The sequence below is a fragment of the Sylvia atricapilla genome, chromosome Z (genome assembly GCF_009819655.1).
Source record: "Sylvia atricapilla isolate bSylAtr1 chromosome Z, bSylAtr1.pri, whole genome shotgun sequence".
Lineage (NCBI taxonomy): Eukaryota > Metazoa > Chordata > Aves > Passeriformes > Sylviidae > Sylvia > Sylvia atricapilla.
Genome location: NC_089174.1, coordinates 25,694,898 through 25,715,345, shown reverse-complemented (window position 1 = coordinate 25,715,345; position 20,448 = coordinate 25,694,898).

The following is a 20,448-nucleotide window of genomic DNA, read 5'->3' as shown; positions in this document are numbered from 1 at the left end:
ACCTTTCAAATGTATGTGTTTTTGTTGGCAAATAAGATACCTAAGAATTACTAAACAGTGTTTGATGAAAGGTGCATCAACTATGTAGTCGATGTCTGAAAAATACCTGTAGCAGACACTTTAAAAAAAGGAATAATTCATATAGGAAATGACTGGCCTCCCTCATCTTTTTCCAGCTTCTTCCTCACAATAATTTTCTGACTCTCCGTGTTAGATATTGCATATGGACAGCTATATGCACTAGACACCAGGAAATCTGTATTCTACTTCCTTTTTAAACTCATTTTTACATTCAGTCTTGTGTGGGACTATTTCTATTGTCCTGGATTGGCTGCATGGCCAGGCCCAGAGTGGTGGGGAATGGTGCTGCATCCAGCTGGGGACAGTCACCAGTGGTGTCCCTCAGGGGTCTGTACTGGGGCCTGTTCTGTTCAGTATTTTCATTGATGATTTGGATGAGGGTATTGAGTCTTTCATTAGTCAATTTGCAGATGACACTAAGCTGGGAGCATGTGTCGATCTGTTGGAAGGTAGGAGGGCTCTGCAGAGAGACCTGCAATGGTTGGATGGATGGGCAAAGTCCAATGAGATAAAGGTTAATAAGTCCAAGTGCCAAGTCCTGCATTTTGGCCACAGTAACTCCCTGCAATGCTATAGGCTTGGGACAGAGTGGATGGACAGTGCCCAGGCAGAAAGGGACCTAGGGGTGCTGGTGACAGCAGTGTGACATGAGCCAGCAGTGTGTCCAGGTGGCCAAGAAGGCCAATGGCATTCTTGGATCAGGAATGGTGTGGCCAGCAGGAGCAGGGAGGTCATTCTCCCCCTGTCCTGGGCACTGGTGAGGCCACACCTCGAGTGCTGTGTCCAGCTCTGGGCCCTAAGTTTGGAAGGACGATGAGACACTTGAGCACTCCCAGAGGAGGCAATGGGGCTGGTGAGGGGCTGGAACACAAACCCTGTGAGGAACAACTGAGGGAGCTGGGGGTGTTTAGCCTGGAGAAAAGGAGACTCAGAGATGATCTTATCACTCTCTACAACTTCCTGAAAGCAGGCTGCAGTCGGGTGAGGGCTGGTCTCTTTCTCCAGGCAGCACCTGACAGAATGAGAGGACACAGTCTCAAGCTACACCAAGGGAAATATAGGCTGGATATTAGGAAAAAGTTTTTTACAGAAAAGGTGATATAAAATACAGGAATGGTCTGCCTGGGGAGGTGGTAGAGTCACTGTCCCTGGATGTGTTTAAAAAAAGACTGGATGTGGCACTCAGTGCCATGATCTAGTTGAGGTGTTAGGGCTGGGTTGGACTCAATGATCTTGAAGGTCTCTTCCAACCAAGTGATTCTATGATTCTGTAATTTTTTTCTGTATCCTATGAAAGAGTACTTTCTTTTATTTGTTCTAAATTTTCAGTGCCCTCTTGCTTTTGAGAGTCCATGAATAATCTCATCGGTCTTCATGATTTTATAGGTCTCTATTTCACTTGCACATGAAAATGCCTCACACAAGTGATCAAGCATGTGGCCCTTCTTGGTTGTGCTTCTGTTTCTTATACAAGAAAAGCAACCAGAACTCAAGCACAGTGTTCAAGAAATTGGATATAGACAATGATCACGGTGATTTCTATCTACTTGCCAGCTCCTTTTCAATTAAGTGCAAATATTCTACTCTCATTTCAGACTGACACCAACCATTAAACTGATGTCCACAGGGAGCTATGCAAGTGACTCCAAGTCATACATATTTTTCAAAACGAAACATAACTAATGCATACAGTATACTATGATTTAGAGGTGCTGGGAAGAGAATATTTACATCTCTGTTATTTCCAATGGACCTTAAAATAAAGCATACTCATAGAGCTGTCTTGATTACAAATTGCAAAGAATTAAAAGAATGTCAAATGTCATTCCAGTGTATATTTTATTGCCATGGTAACACAAAGGTGACTGAGCAGGTTAAACTACAAATTTCCTAGTCAGCAATTTAAAGATCCCAATGAAATAAAGTCACTTAATCAGGCTCATCATTGCTTGTGCTACATAATCAAGGCAACCCTATTAAAGCCAAAGTCAAAATCCTGGGTGTTTTTGTGTTGTCTCTGTTCTCTGTGTGCTGTGACTCCAGCATACAAACCCTGGTCTCTTTGCTCTAGTGTACCCAACATGGCCAATCAATTAACATTATTTATTGTCATGGGCTGTCTTGCCACCATGTTAAACAATAATTTGTTTTCTTTTGCAAATATTCCACATGGTGAGTTTTCTTGCATCATTTAATAATTAAAGCTTAATCTTTTCAAATAAATCTTTTCATATTCTAGAAGCATTCCAATTGGACACATCTAAATTAACAATAAAAATAGATGTCGTGAAAAGTACACTCCTTGGGTTTCTTCTTCTAACTTAAAATTATATGCATAAAATAAAATTTTAAGCTGTGGTTGTTGTGAAGTAAAAATGCACTATAATCAAAAGCACACAGAGCAAGGGCAGAAAATAATTTTTAAAAATTCTTAGCTAATGCTCTTCCAGGATAACAGAAAAAATTTTTATTTGGAAAAAAAAAGTAAAAATATTTGCTACCGTTTATTCTCTTAGTAAGGCAGTAGAAGCTTACATTTCTTGATTACATTGACATAAATGATAACAAATACATAACTTCTATAACCACATAGCAGCTTGTAGTGTTGTTCTATAGACTTTATAATATAAATTTTATAATTAATTTTATGAAGTTTAATACTGATTTTCTGTTCATTCCACAGACACAGTTGGAGTCAGCAGGCTTTGTAGTACCGTGAATGCTGTGTTCATTTTTTACCCATACCTAGAACTTTACCAGAAACTTAAAAAACTTAGATCTCACATCTGCTCTTCCCTGCAAAAATACATGAAGAATTTTCAAAGCGTGGGCAAGCCATAATGCAATGAAACGTCCACTTGAACTTAACTTCAAATATATTAATGGAAACACTTTTTTCCATGATAATCTTATTGGTTTAACACATATGTTACACATTATTAGTACGAGCAGCCTAGACCTCTGTTATGATAGGTTATTAGCACAATAATTCTAGATAATGAAGTGGTTACTCAAGTGGTACTACTTACCCTATCTTTACAAAACATGTCACATAAACACAGGAGATTACTCTGTATGGTTAGGGCCCTCTTTCCCAGCCTCTCCTAATGCACATCTCCGGCATCAGACAGCTTTCCAATGATTCAGACCCCAATCCAGAAAATCACCTATGCACCTATTTAAATTTAAGCATGTGAATAAACCCATTCATTTCAGTGGGAATACTTGCTGCTTAAACTCAAGCATATGTTTGGGTTAAGGCTGGTGAGGGCCTATGGTGTAGTGCAGAGAAACTTGCCACCTATCATTTCAACAACATCATGTCCTGCAGCACCTGGGTTTTCTTTGGAAATTGTCCATCTTGTTAAAAAACAGACTCAAACTTGATTAGCTTATAAAATCTTGAATAGCTTGCAGTATGAAGTAGCTCAGCTATGCATGCATAGGCAAGAGAAGTTTTGTGCCAGGAAACAGACTCCCTCATTTTTCAAAATGAGCTTATTTTTTCCCAATGGTTTTTTATTCATATCAAGATAAATTATTAGAAGGAAATCACAGTTTATTCACCTCATGAAATATTTAAAGTGTTGTAGCTATTTTAAGCATATCGATTTGGCCTCAATTCAGTCCTTGATTTCAAAGGAAATGAGATCAAAGCCATAGAACATAAAACTAAGGTTTCAGCAATGCAGTTCATTTAAAAATGAGTATTTTTGTTTGATTTGTACAAAACCAGTAATTTATTTTCTTAGTCATGTATATTTAGGTTTAACTCCACTATATTTAGGTTTAAACCACTGGAGAAGACCACAGCTCAAAGTTTCCAGAGGGTCTGGGCCAGGCTGATGTGTCTGGCCTCACCAGTGGTCACTCACTACTCATTCCAGAGCAACTCATTTTGTCCTGTGTGGCAGACAGTGTCAAAAGATCTCTTTGGTTTTGATCTATAACTCATAGAGGTGCAGGTGCATGGAATGACAGGAAAAAAAGCCTTCCTTCTACTGGAGTTATACAAAATAACACTCGAATATTTGTAGAAACGTTACCTTTGTTGTAGCTTTAGTATTGCATTACACAGAGAATCAGCTTATATGCACATGTGCATCTCTGGTTAACAACTCCATTTAAATTCCATTTAAACATTTTCTACTGCATTTGCTCTGGGCCATGCTTTAAACTGTTCATAAATTCATTATTTTGCAATCAACACTAATATAATGTAGCACAAATATGTACAATTCACTGGGGACTAGTTACATCCTGAGTTTCATGTACCAAAGCTTTGTCATTTCTAAGTTATGCTGAGGAGAAAAAAATCAAGTTGAAAAAACTTTCTTCTTTCTTTATTAAAACACGTAATATGTAATGTAATGTTTCCACAAAGGCAAAAATTAGAAACAGCTGAAAGTATTTTACCCAAACTGTAGAAGGGGGGAGAAATTTACCTTTGAATGGAGACCAGGTATGTATAATCATGAAGCAGAAAGGTGAAAATTTGGAATGTGAGCATCTGCAAGCAGGTACTTTCAACAACAAAAGTTTTCAAAATTTACCTATCTTCATCTCTCTTTCCTAATCTCTCTTCCACCTCATTGACTTTTCGATCTCTCTCTCTTCCTCTATTTCCCTTCTCAATAGATACCAATTTGTCTTTGCCTCATTTCAAAGTTAGTAATCTCCCTTCATCCCTCCTCCCATTGCCTAGTATTTTTTGATTCTGGAAGTATCTGTTGATACCTAGGAAGCAATAAACTCTTTAATAATTTCATGGCTTGCAAGATGCAATTGTAAGTGTTCAGTGTTATTAAAACAAAAGTTTTGATTTCACTGAACTAGAAGCACCAGTGCTGCCTTTACGGGCCTAATGCCAACAAACCAAGTCTCCTAATATGTACCTTGTCTCATCTTTCCAGCTGTTTGTAAGGACAGCTAAGGAAGGAGAGAAGAGAATACAGAAGAGAGGTGAGCAGCAAATCCAGTGGCACTTAGAATGTCCTAAAAAAAATTGTGGTTCATGGGAATAAGGATGTTATTGCCACGAATGACACATTTTCAGAAATGCTTACTTGTAATTAATTTAGCATGCAAATTTATTTGCTACTCCATTTCTCTTGTAGCTTTCTCAAGTGAACGAACCAGCTGAATCCTTGGAAATTAACTGAGATATGAATAATCCTATGTGCTGGCTTTGGCTGGGGCAGAGTTAATTTTATTTACAGTGGCTGGTATGGGGCTGTGCTTTGGATTTGTGCTGAGCACAAGGTTGATGATACAGAGATGTTTTGTTATTGCTGAGCTGGGCTTACACAGAGCCAAGGCCTTTTCTGCTGTTTGTTCTTCCATGCTGGTGAGGAAGTTGAGAGGAGACACAGTTAGGGCAGATGATCCCAACTGACCAAAGGGATATTCCAGACCCTCATGCTCAGTACATAAGGTGGAGGGAAGAAAGAGGAAAGTGAGGATGTTTAAAGTGATGGTGTTTGTCATCCCAAGTCACTGTCATGTCACATTTAGCTCTCCTGGGGATGGCTGAAAACCTGCCTGCCTATGGGAAGCTCTGAATAAATTACTTGTTTTGCTCTGCTTGTGTGTGCCTCTTTTGCTTTCCCTATTAACCTGTCTTTGTCTCAAGCCATGAGTTTTGCAGCTTTTACTCTTCCAATTGTCTCTCCAATCCTGCTGGTGGCTATGAGCAAGCAGATGTCTGGAGCTTGGATGCTGGCTGGGGTGAAACCATGACATGTCAGTAGCCACAGTCCATCCTCATCCTTTTTCTTTTTAGTCAGACATGAGGTATTTCTGAACAGATCTTCGCGGTATACTGGTCACCTCTGTGAATAAAAATGTTGCTTGAGCTTCATGAGTACACTATAGAGGCAGGAGTTTTTTTCCTGTAGATAGCACAGGAGCATTAAATTATCCATTTTGGTGGACTCAATTAGGTTTTTTCCCAAGGTATTTAGTGAGCTCTCTGACAGAGCCTTAAGAATATTTCAATTCTGTGAAGCTGATCAGAACCAAGTGTCATCAGGAGCTTTAAAATTTGCCTCTGTCATTTTGCTGTATATAAAGTTTAGCTCTTTCTACTTCCTTATGCACGATGTTAATTTAAATCCAAAGCCTTCAGTAGGGTGGACCCACAAAACTGCTGAGAGACACAAGTGTGACATGTACATTTACAAAAGAACTGCTCCAAATACGTGTATCTCTCCTCAGCAACAGCCTCTCTGCTAAACTCTGTACGTGACTCTTCATTTCACAACAAATTTGTTCCTCCCTGGCTAAGGCCTTACTCCTACCCTTTACATGAACAGAGGTATGATATGATATAGCATTGATATAATCAAGTGAAAAAACTTACATATCTGCAACTGAATCTGAGCAGGAAGTTATCAATCCACTAACATCCAGACAGGCTGAGAGATAATGTCTCCATTCACCTTAATTAGGTCTTCTTAGAACTTGCTTTGATTCTTACAATGGTGATTCAAAAGCTGTTATCTCACAGGTTAGTGAGAATCAGAAATAAACAGGATTACTAATGAGGCAATGCTGAAAATAATTATCAACAATTCCAACAGCTAAATTTTTTAAGATAGGTAAAATAGGATACAGAAAAGAAGCAGCAAAAGTGAAATGTTATCAAGGGGTATGCTATTTCCAAGTCTAAAGTAGGTTGTCAGTTGCCTTTTTGAGGGAGGAAATTCATCTACCTGATTCTTAGATATATTATTTTGATTCTTTCAAAGGGTTTCTTTACAATAAAAATTTGGAAAAGGCAGAATTAGAAAGTTTTCCATAAGAAATCAGTTAAGGTTGAATAAAGAAACAACTTTGTCATAGTGGATGATGGAACTATAGGCTAAAAATTTGACTTGGTTCTGCAAGCCTTGGGAAGTGAAGATGACAAAACTGAAACCTCTAAACCAATGAAATATTAAGTTTATGATTCATACAACCCAAATTTAAGAACTGTCTCTCTTTATTAACCTCTTCAATCTTTCTAAGCATTACAGTCCCTACTTTGGGGAAAAAAAGCTTCAGACCAATAAAGCTGGCTTCTGTTGTCTTTGACAATCTAATTTCCTATAAAGTGGTCAGCTAAGGAGGAACATCCTAAAAAGGCTTTTCCTTTGAGTGCTGTAGGTTCAAATCTTTAAAGTGGTGGCTTCTACGACATCATTACAGCACTTGAAAGAAGACACATGAGAAAAAACAAAAACTATGTTGATTTGATACTATTCTGTCTCTCCTGATTTACTCAGTATGTAATTTTTATCCCTTTTTCTTCCCCGGATGGAACATGTGGTAGTTCCCAATCAGGTAAGCTAAGCAATATTGGCAGAAAAAAATAGCTCTTCTGAACTTAGAACTAATCATCTTCTGTGTATTCTGATTAATTCTCTGATTAATTTTCTGGAGTTGAAATCCAGCCTTTTCCATTAATTCCATGACACATAGGTCTACTATGTCCTTTTTTATGCCTTTTCTTCCTGAGCCTAACAGTTTTCACAAAAAACTGTTCAGTGAGAATTTTCTATTTCATAGCCATTTTTATTGCTGTTTTCTAAACTTTTTTCATCTTTCTGTTGTTAGCTAGTATAATATTGTCTAGTATAGGCTGGCCAGAACAGTTCGCTATACCTGAAATTGCATAACACTGCATCTTGATTTCTGCTGGTTTTTTTTCTCCTCATTGCTTCAGATTTTCTTTAATTTAATGTAATGCGTGGTGGCATGCACCTTTTTCCTGAATTAACAATTCATGGGTCCTGAAATGATGGATAGTTTCTTTCTGTTACAATACATGGCATTATCTTTCATTCAGTTAGACTTCCCTATTGATCCTGAGAAAATCTTTAAAATTTACTATGGCACTAATCTCGCCTAAGATAGCTAATTTTAATTCACTCGAAAAAGAATCCACCCAACAGCAGGTGAATGGTTACGTCAGCAGAAGTGTTGTATGCAGCAGTCATTAATAAACCTACCCACTATGACCTTGTCAGAGCAGATTCCCCTTTTTCCAACCCCACAATGTTCTGTGCCAGAAAATTTTCCCCTCTAACCATGCATTGCATGAAAAGTTCATGTTAAACATGTTGCTACGTAAGTCATTGTGCATCCCAGTCCCTGCATTGTAAGACAGTGAATAAACATTCCCTGCTTTATTTCTTTGATCAATTGATGGCTCCACAGGTCTTTCCCTTTCCCTTTCCCTTTCCCTTTCCTTTTCCTTTCCACTTTCCCTTTCCCTTTCCCTTTCCCTTTCCCTTTCCCTTTCCCTTTCCTTTTCCCTTTCCTTTTCCTTTTCCCTTTCCCTTTCCCTATCCCTTTCCCTTTCCCTTGTAAATGCAAGCACTATTCCAGGTTTGAGGAAAAGAATGCAAATCTACTCTGGAGAAAATTCATGTCCAGAAAAAGCACAGGTAAGAACAAGTTTTTGTGTGACAAACATGGACATATTTAGAACACGTATACAGGTCCTAGCTATCCAGTTACTCAATCTTACAGTCAACTAGATTTTAAAGGCTACACTGAGAGGTCTGGAAATCTCCTGTTAGCCTTACAGTTCCTTCACGTGGTTGATCCAGGGAGAAGAAAGTGGCTGGAACAGAGTGGTTGGAACAGGAATTCATGTAAGAATTAAATCAGCTTTCTTCTGAGAGAGTTAACCTACCCTTCTTAATACCTAATACTTTAAAGGTATTTCTTGATTCCCAAAGAAAGAAACATTAGAATGCAGGATTTTCTTTTTCTCTCTCTTTTTCCTTTTTTCCCCTCTCTCTCTTTTTCCATGTATTTTTTTTTTGAGTGTCTGATACTTTTGTCACACTTTAGCCAGCTCTAATTAGCATATTTTTGCAAACTGGTGAAGCAGGCAACATTTTCAACTTCCCTTTGAACATTTTGTGAGGCAAAACACAGAAGTAACACTTACATGTAGAGGGTTCTGCTGTTGGCCTTGTTCCAAGCATCTTTTGAAACTAACTGCAAGAAAACTAACAGAATTAGGCAATGTGTGGACCCTACACACCCATATGGAACTAGAAAATCTAATGACAACACAGAAAACTGTCAGCTGGTTCCTGAAGTGTCACACAAGAAAGCAAATCATTACCAGAAAGCTGGTTTATTGAATGTAACTGACATGAACAACAACAAACCAAAATTAGTAAAAGCATTTGCCTAGGGCAATCTACTGCTGTTTATTTATTTTATGTTTCCTAAAGCTGCTTATTCCTTAGGTTTCTTTGTTTGATTTTGTAATATAGCAGTCTTGCTATGATAAAATATTATTTTACTAAGGAGATTATTAATGACAATTAAACATATTTCATTTATAGATCAAATAAAACATATACTTATTCCTCTATAAACTTAATATTTTTAAAAATCCATTGCAGACATATAAGTTTCCTCTTATGGGCTCTTATTTCCTCTAATATCAGGAGGAAAAAAAGACGACTAATTTTTTGGAGTACTCACTTTGTTGATGAGGCTGGGAAGGCATGAAGATTTCCTTCCCTGGCACCCACTGCCTGCCCTGGACATGGCAGAGCTTCTTCTTACTTTGAATGTATGACTTCCCACTTCTTTCCCAAGTATAATGGATCAGAGGATAAATCCATCTCCTGGTCTGCTCAGTTCAAGCTGGAAATCATTTACCAGTAATCTACGTCTGTAGAAATTTTCAGATGAGCTAACACACTCTTCAAAATGTCCTTTGGTCTTCACTTTTCTCTGAATCACTCATATCTCATTCCTTACTTATCCAATAAATGGAATCTGGAGGAAGGCTTAAGCATGGAGCCACAGCCATCACATTCAGCATCCAGGTGACACTGGCACACATAGTCCTGGAGGCAACTCTGAAGCTTCCCAGCCCTCAAGTTTTAGGTAGTCTGCCAGGCGGTTCCAGGCTGTCCTTCCTACTTGTTTGTAGGCTCAGACCCAACCTTTTTTTATCTCAGGCCTTGACCAAGTGAGACAAGACCTAAAAAGCTCTAACCAGCCCTACAGAAGTGGCAGATGGAGGTGGTTCATCTCCTGGTGCACACCTGCCCAGGCACCAGTGCACTCAGTTGGGAATGAGGCATATAGGGTCCAATGCTTTTTGTGCAGCCCAAAAGCCAAGTAAGATGTAAGGGCCAAAATCTTAGAACAACAGAATCACTAAGTTGGAAAAAAGCCACTAAGATCATCAAGTCCAACTGTCCATTACCACCACCTAACATGTTCATCACCAAACCATGTTGTCAAGTGCTGTATCCACATGTTTTTTAAACAGTTCCAGGCATGGTGACTTTGTCACTTCCCTGAGCATTCTGTTCCAATACTTTATAACCCTTTTCACGAAGAATTTTTCCCTCATATCTAATCTAAACTTCCACTTGAGGACATTTCCTCTTGACTTGTCACTTGTTATCTGGGAGAAGAGACTGACTGCCTACAACCTCCTTTCAAGGAGTTGCAGAGAGTGATAGTCTCTCATTAGCTTCCTTTTGTCCAGGCTAAACAATCCCAGGTCCCTCTAAATTTGGTCTTTGGACTATGAGGTGGACTCCTTTTACTTCTACAGCTTTACTTTTATTGCACAGGGATGCAAACTATAACTGGTAATTTGGCCCACTATATATGACATGTATTCACAACATAAACCAGTGATTGTATTACCACACTGTACAGCAAATTGTTTTTTAAGCAATAAAAATGCATTATCAGCTCCAAAGGAGCAATTACACTGCACACTGTGAAAGTATATTAAGAATAATACGCAGAACTCCTCTCAGCCTAAATTAGTCTATTGACATGATGGCAGCTCTGAAGATGAAAGAGCACAGGAGATTCAGGTACTCTGGGCATTAAATTCACATCAGGAGGACTAAATGGACATAAAAACATCAGTGAAGACATTGGAGGCAGAACTCCCTCTGATCTAAAATCCCAATGATTTCAGTAAATCTAGGTTAGTTTAAACTGGCTGTTCTTTATTGCTTAAGAGAGGTAGAGACTGGTATAAAGAAGGGGAGAAAGGGGATGTTTGCTTTATTTATTTAACCAGAGGAAGCTTGCCAGCCTAGTTTCTACTTTGCAGCAGCGCAACACATGTGCCTTGTACAGCAACCCTTCAGAAGTGGCTCTGAGCACACAGGGCCCTTGTGGCAGGGCTGGCCCTACCTCCTGCACGTGTCCTCTGCAGGCAGCGTGGGTGTCAGTGTAAATGAGATGAGTGTTTGCCACTAAATCTTTTCTGGCCCCGTGCCGTTCCACTGTGTGGATGAAACCAGCACTCCTGCCATTACTACTTTGTCTTCCCTCTTAGTCACTACCTTGAAATTATGAAAAGCTGGAAGGAAGATTACAGGGGAAGACTTAACACAGCAGAACCTGGACAGAATATTTGTTAATGCTCTGATTCCACTTATATAGCTTTATTCACAAATCATTTTTTGTCTTGCAACCTGCAAGTAAATTAATGGTTTTGTAGGGCTGGTTTTAGAACTTATTACATTTCTTAAAGTACAGACATAGAAGACATTAACTATGACATCTGAAATCATGTTCTTTCACTGCTGCAATGCAGCTTTCATTGGAAGCAATGAATTTGTTTTATTTAGACCTACGCCATATAGGTAGAGAAATACAGATTTGTTTGTTCAGGTTCTTGTACAAACAAGAAGGACTTGTTAGTGATTTGCCTCTAATGTTTATGGATTTCTCTTTAGCACAAACAGTGTATAGTAAACCATTTTAGGTAATAAACAATAATTGCATTTTAGGACTCACAGGTGTCAGTACTGTATTATGTTCAGAATCATGACAAATTTCTCTCATCTAACGTTTTTTCTGGAGAAAAAAAAAAAAAGTTGTTTGTTGACTCCCAGCCTATCTTTTCTTGTCCTTTTCTATTTTGTGCCACATTTTTAGTTTAATAATACATTAAAAATAATGTTTACGTTAATTAATCAACAATTAATACCACTTGTACCCCTCAAAGTTCTGGCATAACTTTTATCTGGAGCAAATTTACAAACTACCAGAGCTAAAGGTTAATTAGAAATTAGTTTTATATTTTTGTAAAGTATTTGTGTTATGCATTTGTGATACTGTATAAAAAGTACATTTAAGTGAGCTATGGTAAGCACAAAAAATTTAAAAGAAACAGCATTATCCTGCAATAGAATGGGTTGGCCTGGTTTAATTTATTTTTCTCACTTGCAACACTAAAAGAACATCTTACATTCATATTTTATATGCAAGTCACAACAGTTCTGTTCATAACCACACTGTGTCTCTTTTATATATATTCAAGCTATTTGCAAAATTTCCACGATCTGCACAACAAAAACCAGACATCACTAATGCTTTAATGGCTTAGATTTCCAAATCCCAAAATAATTTAAACTGGTTTTATTATAAAACTAGTGAAGATATAAACTGGAAATAAAGTATTTCATCTTGAGATTCTAAGGGTCCGAATCATTTGTACAGAAAATAGATCTCATCCATGACTTCTAGTTCCTGAACATCATTCTTTTTTCTGTTTTGGCTACTGACAGATAAATAATTCTCTGTGCATAATCTGCAGTCTGTGTTAAGCATAATACAAAGAGTTTCCACCTAAATGCAAACAATGAAAACAGCTATACAAAACATTAATTGATTTGTTTTGAATTCATATCTGACAGTAACAAGTATTGAGCAGCTTTTGCTTTGTTACTGTAGGTGTTGTTAATGCACTTTCCACATCCATTTAAATGCAAATCGTCGTACGAGTAATCATGTGAAGGAGGAAAAAAAGGGGTATGTTCAGCTGAAGGCAAAGCTGGAAGGATAATAGGCAAGCATGAGCAGAGTGTCAGTGGAGGGCTTCACAATAAAAAACCCTTTTGGAATGCCAGTCAAAACACAACTGAATTGAAAATAACTGAATAGAATATTACACCACAGTAGAATGTATACATGATTTCTATAAAGTGAAATTTTAAAAATTAAATTTAAATATATATTTTATATATATATGCATGTATATTTTTATGTTGTGTGTGTATATATATATATATATATATATTCAAACATGTAGTACTCTATTCATTTCAGCACTATAAACAGATAAACACCATCAACAAATTATTGGCCCAAGGCAAATATTTATTATTTGAATCTGGAAGTGGAGAAAAAGAATCATTAAACAGACTACTGTATAACCAAACAATGTTTTACGCTGTAATTTGTGCAGAAAACAGGAAATTAACTGGGACTTAATAAGCATAATTAAACTGGAGAAGAGCAATTTTAGACCTATGTACTCAAGGGAAGTATGATCTTGGAACAGCAGTTTAGACATTTTTCAAGGCCACTTAAGTAGCTAAAGAAGACAAACCTTTCTATTGTGCTAGAACATAAAAATAAGCTTATTGTCCACTTTTATTTTTTTCGGTTTACTCTGCTCTGGGCAGTTTAGCCTGCCTGACATGCAATATATCATCATGGCTAGGGACAGCACTACAGCTTTAATGCACTGTGAGCTTCCTGACGTACCACTGACTCATTTGACAGCAGGATCATGATGATAAAGCCTTGAAATATTGTTCAGCACATATGCTGAAAGACAGTCATTAGTCTGGAGACAAGCACACCTCAGTATAGAATAGGCACATTCTTTCTTGGAGATCAGTTCCTGGAGGTCCCTCTTCCTGAACTTGAACTCTCCTGAATCCAAGAAAGTTAATTGAGTTTTCAGAGCATTTGTCTAGATTATGCTGCAAAGCCCTTGTGCTGAAAACTCTGAACACCATCAGGTTAAGTTTCTTAGGTTTCTGAAAGTGTTTATATTTGAGGCACTGGGCAGAATGACACAACTGTGCTTGGAAAGCCATATACAACGAGTCAGCAGCTGTGGACATGGAAGTGGTAGACTGTAGTGAAGTCCCCAGCAGGCAATGAGAGGGATGAAAGGAATAGGGAAAGTGGGTGGTAATTTGTTAAGAGTTAGAATGAGAGGAAAACAGAGAGTTATTGTCTTGCATTTTGGGGAGCGGAACAGAAAATGGAAAATATATTTTTTGAGAAAAGGAAGCCAGAATATGTTTAATATTTGGGTCTCTTTGAGTGAAGTTGCTTTCTCCTGCTTTATAGGCAAGAGAAAAAGGAACTGTAGACAGTAGACCATGTGTATACATCTCATTCTGTCCATCAGTTCATTACTACAAAATATCTTCCCTTCCCTTCCCTTCCCTTCCCTTCCCTTCCCTTCCCTTCCCTTCCCTTCCCTTCCCTTCCCTTCCCTTCCCTTCCCTTCCCTTCCCTTCCCTTCCCTTCCCTTCCCTTCCCTTCCCTTCCCTTCCCTTCCCTTCCCTTCCCTTCCCTTCCCTTCCCTTCCCTTCCCTTCCCTTCCCTTCCCTTCCCTTCCCTTCCCTTCCCTTCCCTTCCCTTCCCTTCCCTGGCAGCTCCAGATGAGGTTTATATTGATTTAGGAAAAAAATATTCACTGAAAGAGTGGTTGGAGATTGACCAGAATGGTAGAATCCCATGTGGATCTGGCACTTGGGGATGTGGCTTAGCAGCAAACATGGCAGCGCTGGGTTAACAGTTGGCCTCAGTGAAATTCAAGGTCTTTTTCAACCCTGATGATTATATTATTTGTTTTCCTGATTCCTGACCAAGGATGGTGATGGTAGTCTTGGAGACAATTTTTGTCTCAGGCTTGAAGCCTGAGAGGAGAGGGAGGAAAGGGACAAAACATTGGTAACCAGCTTGATTTTCATATAAGACAGGGATGAGGGAAAATGGAGCTTCCAACCTAAAGCAAGCCTTGGAAAATAAATGTCAAATATGACCCTCTATAGTGATGGATATTTTCCATTTCTAGCTACAGCAAAATCCCTTACTGACTAGAGTCAGTTGGTGGTCTCCTGCAAAGAGTGTGCAAGAGGCACATTGTGGCCTTCTAGTGACAGACATTTGCGAATCAAATAAATTGCAGTAATATTGATTTTTTTTCCACCTTCCTTCCCATTGCCATGGCTTTTTGCTGTTCTCCTTCTAGATTAGATAAGCACTAATCAAAACCATTAGAGTTAAGTGGGTAATTTACAATGAATAAGTTAGCAGATGAATTTGCTTCTTTTCCTGACTATTGAATATTGCTGAGCAGATCATCATCGCCATTAACATATTCATTATTCTAATTTATTCTGAAAAAGTACCCCATGAAAGCTTCTGTATACGTGGCACTCAGCATTTCCTCTATGTATTGTCTGGCTGTGACTGATCAAAAAAATTATGTGATGTTGACATTGTTGCTTGACTGGGTAAACACTTAAATACAACCTATCAAAAGGATATATAATAATTTATATTTAATTTACTTACTACTTAGAAAATAATTTTCTGTTTAAAATCTGCAAAAGGAAAAGCTTATCTGTCTTATCAACCTTCGATAAACTGAGGAGATTTTTTGCTTTGAATGTTGCTTGTGTGTGCGTCTCACCAATCCCATACAGAAAATGCAGAATATTCTGCAAAGTCTGAAGACTCTTCTTTTAATGATATTTTCAACTATAATGATTCCTCATTGTGTGATGCTCAAGCTGTACTTGTATCGTGGTTTTGACCAATCTTTTCTCTATCTTCTAACAAAGTAAGATCTCATAACACACACTGATTACATTATTTAAATTGATTTGTTTATATTTTCTTTACAGATGTCTCTCACTGCACATGTGTAGAATAACTGTAGGGTGAACTGATATAAACACTTTATAGACTGTGTAAGAGGTATTCTAAAATACAAAGAAAAAATAAATTGATAAATAAAATAAAATAAAACTAAAATAAAATGAAACATTTCTGATGCAATCAGTTGAATAGGTCTGTAACTAGTCACAAAATCACAAAGGGTATCAGTGAAAGTGATTGCAATCATATGGTTTGAAACTACCTCTAGAATACACGCTAAAACCTACCTGAATATAATCAGGTACATTAAATATCAATTTAAAAAAAAAAAAAAAAAAAAAAGGCAGAACTATGTTTTCAGAATCTGGCATTCTCTATAGGTTTTTTACAAAGCTCAAAGCTCTTAATGGATAAATGAAAAGCCAGGATCCAAACCCTTTCTTAAGGCACATAAATACTCTTAAACTACTTCCTACTGTGAAGATCGAAACAGAGAATCCACTGACTTACCCAGAACCATATAAGGATGGAGCTGTAGACTTACCACTGTTGATCACTGAGCAGTGCTGCAGTGGAAGCAAAATCTTCAACCTCTTTCTGAGACACAGGATTCAGTTTCCTAATTGATCAACTTCTTAAAACGGATCTGCCAACCCTGCCTGCCAAAGCAAACTATCCTGAACTGATTTAAAATGCACTTAAAATTACATATAAGGCAGTAGATTGTTTTTCCTAGTCAACAATTTTTCTGTGAAACAATACTCACTCCATGCTAGATGATGTCTAAAATGCTGATTTTAACATAATTGTGACCTAACACACAGGAAGATCTTGGTATTTTCCAAATATTCCAGACGAAATGTGCTGTCTCCTGTTATGAAACTGTGCCCTGTATCCACCGGCAATCCTGAAATAAGTTCATTTATTTTCCAAAACAGGATCGTGGAAACACTTACGCTGCCCATGGCCGAATATTTCAGCCAGACAGGAAAGGTTTCTGCACTCTGGGTTTCTCACCCATCTGCCAAAATAGAGAGTTGAGAGCCTTTGTCTGGAGTTTCCAGGGTTGGCTTCAGATGGAATACCCATAGGTTATTTTTAAATACTATGTTTTCTCTTCTATGGGAATACCTCAAATGTATAATTTGTGTTTCAGGGTGGGGCAATTCCATCCCCTCTCCTACTCGCCTCCCAAATTCAGAATTTCTTAAGTGGAAAGGTTAACTTTTGACCCTGTCATTTACAGACAGCTCACGTCTGTACTTCTATGCCTATGAATGAGACAGTTCCTTCACACACAAACCACTCAAACTATTGTGTGGGTTTGAACCCCAGTTGTTAACTCTGCTTTCTCTAACAGCCCATCACGGTCATCTCAAGACCAATCATGCTGTGCTTTTGCAGACTTCAGACTTATGGAAGTTTGTAGAAACATCTTAAATGTTACAGGTCAAAGGGTATATATACCACAAAGAAAGTTCATCAAAGCTATTCTGTTTCGAATTAACAAGGGTGTTTATTTGGGGAACTGGACATTCTCATACTTTGTGAAGCAATAATTTGAAGTGGTTGAGATGCCACATTCCCTTCCAACACAAAGGACTCAGCCTCATGGGCTGTACTCATCTCAAACTGACTGTACAATGGTACAATTTATTCCCTTTACAGTTTACAAAAGCAAGTTCATTAATCTCCTTATCTCCTACTCCCACACAATTTTCATTATCAAAATGGTTGGGAAATGCAACACTAATTTAGACAAGCTCTCTGTTACTCTGTGTACTAGTTCATGGTAAAATGCTCTGTTCCACAAATGAAACTTAATAATGAGCCATTTAGCAAAGATTTTTAATGGCCTAATCAAGAATGCTGTTAAGGATCTCCAAAAAGGCACATCCTAGCATGCAGTGGACCCTGTGAATCTTTTGTTGATTTTTCTATGGGCAGCCTTCTCCCTTTGCCTAAAATAAAACAAAACAAACAAAACAAAAACAAATAAAATAAAATAAAATAAAATAAATAGTAAAAAAATTCTGAGACCCTTTTGCTATAGATGTGGATCATTCTTAATGTCTCAGTAGAATTTGCATTACAATTCAGTTGAGTTTGTAATAAACATGGTGACAGTGTAGATCTCTTACACAGTATCAACCATGAGAGTAGTTTACGCCAAGTCCTAACACATTGTCAGCTACACACTTAGGACATGAAATATTATTTTGCAGCTAACTTCATCCCTGCTTATTGAAAATACATTTGCTCTAAAAGTTTGTATCTATAGACATGTTGCTGCCATTGAAGTAAAGGAGAATGCTGTTATTTAGCCTTTGAGAAAAAAAGCATGAGAGAAAATACATTCTCATCAGTTTTCAACTGAGCAAAAAAAGAAAATGTAAATAATAGTACTGGGTTTGTCAGTGGCAGCATAAGTATCCACAGATCTTAATTAGGTTTTTTTAAATCAAATTTCTGCTGTTAAGATATAGTAGAACAAAATCATAAATTATACTTGTTTTCAGGGGCAAACACATGCACTCCATTCATCAGAACTAAGCGAGTGGTACCAAAAAGATTTTACAATCCTAACCACTGAGATCAATACATTGCTATTCACATTGTATTACAGTTTCATTTTAATATTCCATATTTATTTTTTTTTTGCTGTGTTTTGGGTTGGGGTTTTGTTTTTGGTGGGTTTTTTTTTGTTGTTGTTGTTTTTGTTTTATTTTGTTTTGTTTTGTTGGGTTTTTTTAATGCTTATCCAGGGATAGTGTTAACACACATCAAAAGGGATTTATTCCATGCTGTATTGAACAGATGGCAGCTAGAGGACTGTGTGAGTAAAAAAGAATATAGCTTTGGGGAGTGTGCTTGCTGATATTAGCTGAACTAACAGTTCTTAGGCTCCTTTATGTGTCCATGTGCTTGAGAATGTTGGTTTATTCTACAGTTCAGCAAATCACTCAGGTGTAAGCTAGATGAAACAAATTCCTCTCTATCAAAGGGATTCTGAAATTAAAAAGAAGCTGTTTTAGTTTAAATGTAACTTTGTTTTTGTTTTGAGTTCACCTGCACTTATGTTGAAGGTCAACAGAGGAAAGCCCCATGTGCAGACATATATATGCAAACGAAGATTTCAAAAAATCTTTTTTTGCTGTTTTCAGTAAAGGTTTTTGCTTTCCTTTTGTTTTGTTCTGACTTTCGTTACTACTAAGTCTTCTTCCACACTCGAGACACCTCTGTTCTCAGCAGAGGACCAGATAAACCAGGACTGTATTAGATGCTCTCCCTTATGCTACAGTACTTGCTGCCACAACTTTATCATTAAAAAACGAGGGAAGTGCTATGCTCACCTTTATATACAAATGCACAGTAACCTCAATACCTGACATACAAAAAGGACAGAGAAGCACACCTTTAGACAGGATTATATCAGACTACACAATCTTACTTTTTATCTTGTCCTAATAATATTACAATTTTAACTTTTGATCAGGAAGTAAAAAAGGGCTTAAAGAGTATAGAAATCATTCAATTTAAATCATCCACACTTAAAAATATTCACCTGTGATGTAACTCATAAGGAGCGAAAATTTATTAAAACAGGTCCATTGTGTGCAGAGATATAAGTTAATGGTTCAGCTATCAGGGATTTAGACATTTAGCATCCATTTTCCTGTCATTGCCATGCTTTATTTTATGTTAACTCATGGCATCATTTAATTCTGCTATTTACATGGAAAAACTTGAAGCTTGTTCAGAGCCACAGGTTTATGAGTGTTTTAGCTTTGGAGTACACCATTCAGCCAGGACTGTCAGATTTTACATGAGTATATATCTGTTTAGATAGGGTTAATCTTAGGTTGGAACATTCAAAGGCTGGATTGGAACATCTGCAACGTCTGTGTGTATGTATTAACTTTTTTGGCAACTTCCTCCATAGAAAATTTGCTTTAATCCAAATGCACAATCATATCATTACACCAAATCACTTGGCTCATACTCTTTTACATAGAATTTGCAACAGATTGTATGCCATACTTACTGTGCACACACTACATACTAGAGACAAAAATCTTTCATTTGTGCTGCTGTGTAATGTGCCATAATTGAATGCAAACAATTGAAAATTTCCTTACTATTTTCATAGCACCTGAACTGACTGTGTGGATGCTATCATGCAGCCACTCATATTTCAAGGTAAACAATCTTACAATATTCAGAGGTGAATCTTTAACATGATGATCTACCTCCACTGTCATTACTGCACCAGTCCTCACATGTCCCTATTGCTGTATTGTTCCTTAAATTCCGTCTTTCTGCAAGCTGCTTAACAAGTGAGAAATTATTTTAACCAGTCATCTCTGCAGCTTCTTTTAGCTGCCTAGTGGTATGCCTGACAGACCTGGTGACTTCATTCTTATGTGAAATACTTTCCTCTTCTTTCTTTGGTGTTATTAAATTCTGAAAAATCTTCACACTTATCATCCATATTTTTCATTGAATAGATTGTACTTTTCTAAACCATTTGTGTTCTTGATATATGCATATAAGACTTCTAAGATATGGTAATCAACAACTCTTGATTTCTAACTTTTATTTCTATAGAGTAATTTTATTTTTCCACAGATCAGCCAATATAAGCAGGGCCTTGGAAGGGACATTTTAGTTAATTTTCCTCCT